The sequence below is a fragment of the Giraffa tippelskirchi genome, chromosome 3 (genome assembly GCF_054371585.1).
Source record: "Giraffa tippelskirchi isolate mGirTip1 chromosome 3, T2T-mGirTip1v1.2.pri, whole genome shotgun sequence".
NCBI classification, from domain to species: domain Eukaryota; kingdom Metazoa; phylum Chordata; class Mammalia; order Artiodactyla; family Giraffidae; genus Giraffa; species Giraffa tippelskirchi.
In genome coordinates, this window is record NC_137277.1 from 51,918,953 (window position 1) to 51,923,804 (window position 4,852).

The following is a 4,852-nucleotide window of genomic DNA, read 5'->3' on the forward strand; positions in this document are numbered from 1 at the left end:
CAATCTTGATTCCAGCTTGTGCTTCTTCCAGCCCAGCGTTTCTCATGATGTACTCTGTATAGAAGTTAAATAAGCAGGGTGACAATATACAGCCTTGATGTACTCCTTTTCCTATTTGGAACCAGTCTATTGTTCCATGTCCAGTTCTAACTGTTGCTTCCTGTCCTGCATGCAGGTTTCTCAAGAGACAGATCAGATGGTCTGGTATTCCCATCTCTTTCAGAATTTTCTACAGTTTATTGTGATCCACACAGTCAAAGGCTTTGGTATAGTCAATAAAGCAGAAGTAGATGTTTTTCTGGAACTCTCTTGCATTTTCGATGATCCAGCAGATATTGGCAATTTGATCTTTGGTTCCTCTGCCTTTTCTAAATCCAGCTTGAACCTCTGGAAGTTCATGGTTCACATATTGCTGAAGCCTGGCTTGGAGAATTTTGAGCATTACTTTACTAGCGTGTGAGATGAGTGCAATTGTGCGACAGTTTGAGCATTCTTTGGCATTGCCTTTCTTTGGGATTGGAATGAAAACTGACGTTTTCCTGTCCTGTGGCCACTGCTGAGTTTTCCAAATTTGCTGGCATATCGAGTGTAGCACTTTCACAGCATCATCTTTCAGGATTTGAAATAGCTCAACTGGAATTCCTTCACCTCCACTAGCTTTGTTCATAGTGATGCTTTCTAAGGCCCACTTGACTTCACATCCCAGGATGTCTGGCTCTAGGTGAGTGATCACACCATCGTGATTATCTGGGTCGTGGAGATCTTTTTTGTACAGTTCTTCTGTGTATTCTTGGTACAGAGCCGCTGACAAACCATCCACTTTAAAAGCCAGTCTAGGATATTGTCTGCACTAGCTGCCAAGCTGTTTTCCAGGACTGACAGAATTGAGCACCTGATTCATTTTGAAAAACAGCAAGTCTTGAGTCTTCTAGAACTTGTTATTCACATTTCAACGAAAATGATGCCAACAACAGAGTTATTACATCTGCAAGATGTTTCATTCTTAGCTATAATTACTCTGGGCCAAAAGTTTTAAACTCAGTGACATCATACAGCATTCTCTAAGCATCACCACCACCATTGCTTGTCTCCTAAACATCTTATCACCTTTCCTGGTGATAGCAGCAAAATAGAATTTGAATAGTTCCCCTGTCTTTTGCTTTTCCCTTAACATTATAGCATCCGTATCAGGGAATCTAGTCACTGCCACTAGTATTAAAAGCAAGGAAGAGAACAAAAGAGTTCGGTTTACCTCCTTCCAGTTCTTCTTTCTGCCACTGAAAAGCAATTAACATTCAGCTTCCTTCTTCTCTCCATACTCATCTCCCCAGTCATTGCCTCATAGGCAGATAAGTGTTAGTCACTCAGTCATGTCCAACTCTTTGTGACCCCAAGCACTGTAGCCCACCAGGCTCCTCTGCCCATGGGATTTTCCAGGCAAGAATACTGGAATGGGTTGCCATTTCCTTCTCCAGAGGCTCTTCCTGACCCAGGGATGGAACCTGGGTCTCCCACATTGCAGGCAGATTCTTTACCTCCTGAGAAACAAGGGAAGCCCTTGTGGGAGATAAAGTCCCTTTGGAATTAGTGTAAGGGTTAAATAAGGTAACATACATAAAACCTTGTAACAGTGTTTAGCACATACATAGCGCTCAACAAATTTTAGGTATTATTAATATTTACACAAAATAACCTAAGTTTTAAAATGGACATATAAGTCTTTCAACAAATGGTGTTGGAACCACTGAATATCAGCATGCAAAAGAATTTTGCTGTTGGATCCCTTCCCCACACCACACACAAAAATCAACTCAAATAGATTATAGACCTAAATGTAAGTGCGAAAACTATTAAACTCTTAGAAGAAAATACAGAATAAGTCTTTGTAATTTGGAGTTAGACAAAGCCTTCTTAGATATGATACCAAAAACACAGCTGACAAAAATAAATAGGTAAGTTGGACTTCACAAAACTAAAAACTTCTGTGCTTCAAAAGATACCATCAAGAAAAGGACAACCCACAGAATGGGAGAAAACATTTGTGAATCACATATCTGATAATGGGCTAGTATATGAAATATGTTAAGAAATGCTTACAACTCAATGATAAAAAAGACTAATAGGGATTCAAAAGTTCCGGCCGGCGTCTCGGGGCCTGTGGGAGCGTCTGAGTCGGGGTTCTTGGTGTACTCGCTGGCGTGAGCTTCAGTGCGGCGCAGGGAGGACCCGGGAAGTTGAGACGGCTGCTGCTAAAACCCGAGGGTGAGAATGGCGCTGTCCACCACGGTCTCGAAGAGGAAGATGATAAGGCGCAAGGCTCCTCGCGGCTTTCTAAAGCGCGTTTTCAAACGACAGAAGTCTCACCTTCGTTTGGAGACGAGTAGCGACCTACTGATACATCTGAACTGTTTACTCTTTGTTCATCGATTAGCAGAAGAGTCACGGATAAATGCTTGTGGGAGTAAGTGTGGAGTCATTAAAAAGGAGCATGTACTGGCTGCAGCGAAGGTAATTCTAAAGAAGAGCAGAGGTTAGAAGTCAAAGAACACATTTTTGAAAATTGTATGATGTATTATTTTAGGTGGTAACAGATCATGAAAGCACTTTTTATAAAGCAGTTAATATTGTGTATTAAAATATTGGCTAGTTGTGTATTTGTATGTTTTTTTGCTGGTATTGAAATATCTCAAACACATAGAACTATAAAAAAAAAAAAGACTAATAGGGATGAGGGAGGGAAAATTGGATCAAGGCAGTTGAAAGGTATAAACTTCTAGTTATAAGATAAATAAGCACTAAGGAAAGACTGTACAAATTGATTAATATATTAGGTTGGTACAAAAGTAATTGTGGTTTCAGACTGTGAATTTTAAATCATTATAATTAGGCTCAAACACATCTTTATTAATCAAAATAGAAACCATTACAATCAACACATTTTTGCCAACGAGAAATAAGTTTGTTTATTCCTGTAGCATAAAAATCTGTGCTTTGGGTTTGATGTACTCTTGGAAAGCGTTTTCTGCCTCCTGCTGGTAGTGGAAACATTTTCAGTGCCAAGTTGTCGAGATGTTTGAAGATGAGAGATCAGGTGAATATGGAGGATGAGGCAAAATCACATAGCCCAATTTGTTCAACTCTTGAAACATTGGTTGTGTGACGTGCAGTCAGGCATTGTTATGCAGAAGAATTGGGCCCTTTCTGTTGACCAGTGCTGGCTGCAGGCATTGCAGTTTTTGGTGCGTCTCATCGATTTGCTGAGTATACTTCTCAGATGTAATGATTTCACTGAAATTTGGAAAGCTGTATTGGATCAGACTGGCAGCAGACCACCAAACAGTTACGATGACATTTTTTTGGTGCAAGTTTGGCTTGGGGAAGTGCTTTGGAGCTTCTTCTCGGTCCAGCCACTGAGCTAGTCATCGCCAGCTGTCACAGAAACCATCACACTTTGCACTTTTCGTTGCACATCACAATCCCGATTGAGAAATGGTTCATTGTTGTTGTGTAAAATAAGAGAAGACGACACTTCAAAACAGTGATTATTTTGCTTTGTGGTCAGTTCATAAGGCACCAGCTTATCGAGCTTTTTCACTTTTCCAATTTGCTTCAAATGCCAAATGACCATAAAATGGTTGACATTGGGTTCTTCAGCGAGTTCTCGTGTAGTTGTAAGAGGATCAGCTTCCGATGATGGCTCTCAACTGGTGGTTGTCAACTTCCGATGCTCAGCCACTGTGCTCCCCACCTTCAGGGCTCTCCTCTCCTTTGCAAAACTTCTTGAACCACCACTGCACTGTACATTTGTTAGCAGTTTCTGGGCCAAATGCATTGTTAATGTTGTGAGTTGTCTCCACTGCTTTATACCCATTTTGAACTTGAATAAGAAAATTGGTCAAATTTGCTTTTTGTCTAACATTTCCTTAGTCTAAAATAAATGTAAAATAAACACCAAGTAATAAGTCATCACTCAGATCATGAACTTCCTTATTGCCAAATTGAGACTTAAATTGAAGAAAGTAGGGAAAACCACTAGACCATTCAGGTATGACATAAATCAAATCCCTTATGATTATGCAGTGGAAGTGACAAATAGATTCAAAGGATGAGATCTGATAGATAGAGTGCCAAAAGAACTGTGGATGGAGATTCGTAACGTTGTACAGGAGACAGGGATCAAGACCATCCCCATGGAAAAGAAATGCAAAAAAACAAAATGGCTGTCAGAGGAGGCCTTACAAATAGCTGTCAAAAGAAGAGAAGTGAAAAGCAAAAGAGAAAAGGAAAGATACTCCCATCTGAATGCAGAGTTCCAAAGAATAGCAAGGAGAGATAAGAAAGCCTTCCTCAGCGATCAATGCAAAGAAATAGAGGAAAACAACCGAATGGGAAAGACTAGAGATCTCTTCAAGAAAATTATAGATACCAAGGGAATATTTCATGCAAAGACGAGCTCGATAAAGGACAGAAATGGTATGGACCTAACAGAAGCAGAAGATATTAAGAAGAGGTGGCAAGAATACACAGAAGAACTGTACAAAAAAGATCTTCACGACCCAGATAATCATGATGGTGTGATCACTCACCTAGAGCCAGACATCCTGGGATGTGAAGTCAAGTGGGCCTTAGAAAGCATCACTATGAACAAAGCTAGTGGAGGTGATGGAATTCCAGTTGAGCTATTTCTAATCCTGAAAGATGATGCTGTGAAAGTGCTGCACTCAATATGCCAGCAAGTTTGGAAAACTCAGCAGTGGCCACAGGACTGGAAAAGGTCAGTTTTCATTCCAATCCCAAAGAAACGCAATGCCAAAGAATGCTCAAACTACCACACAATTGCATTCACCTCACA

General features: G+C 40.4%; 1 pseudogene across 1 annotated transcript; it reads left to right on the forward strand.

Annotated features, from left to right (window-relative positions):
- The first annotated feature begins 2,130 nt into the window (after positions 1–2,130).
- Positions 2,131–2,654, forward strand: LOC145543470 (centromere protein W pseudogene; annotated as a pseudogene). The gene has a single exon (XR_014080725.1). The product of XR_014080725.1 is annotated as a centromere protein W pseudogene (transcript).
- Positions 2,655–4,852: the final 2,198 nt, after the last annotated feature.